Here is a 567-nt window from a genome sequence, read left to right on the forward strand (position 1 = left end):
AGGCAACATCCGCCTCCTCCACTCGATGAGAGAAATCGGCAAGAGCAACAAGGGGACAATCACCCTCAAGTTCAAGGCCATCAAGCACAAAGACAAACTTTGGGGGATTTCTTCCTCCCGGATATGGATAATGTCACCTATGGGTGCTTTGCAAGACCGGTCACCGCGGCTACTTTTGAAATCAAGCCTAGCACGATTCAACTCCTAGAGAATCGGTGCCAATTCTTTGGGTTAGCAAGTGAGGATCCGAATGAACACATAGCCAAGTTCTTGGGAGTGTTGGACACATTCAAGCTCCATAATGTCACCTCCGATCAAATCAAGCTTCGGATGTTTCCATTCTCAGTAAGAGATAAGGCAAGCTTGTGGCTTCGGTCATTACCTAATGCATCAATCCACAATTGGCGGGATCTTGCTCAAGCTTTCCTTCACAAGTACTTTCCGATGGGGAGAACCACAAAGTTGACAAAGGACATCATTGATTATTACCAATATGAAGGGGAATCTCTCTATGAAACTTGGGAGAGGTTCAAGGATCTCCAAAGGCACGTACCTCATCATCGACTT

General features: G+C 46.2%; 1 non-coding gene across 1 annotated transcript; it reads right to left on the reverse strand.

Annotated features, from left to right (window-relative positions):
- Positions 1-459: 459 nt before the first annotated feature.
- LOC126670895 (small nucleolar RNA R71) lies at positions 460-567 on the reverse strand. The gene has a single exon (XR_007638884.1). It is a non-coding gene; the product is annotated as a small nucleolar RNA R71 (small nucleolar RNA).

Source organism: Mercurialis annua, linkage group LG2 (genome assembly GCF_937616625.2).
Source record: "Mercurialis annua linkage group LG2, ddMerAnnu1.2, whole genome shotgun sequence".
Classification (NCBI taxonomy): Eukaryota; Viridiplantae; Streptophyta; class Magnoliopsida; order Malpighiales; family Euphorbiaceae; genus Mercurialis; species Mercurialis annua.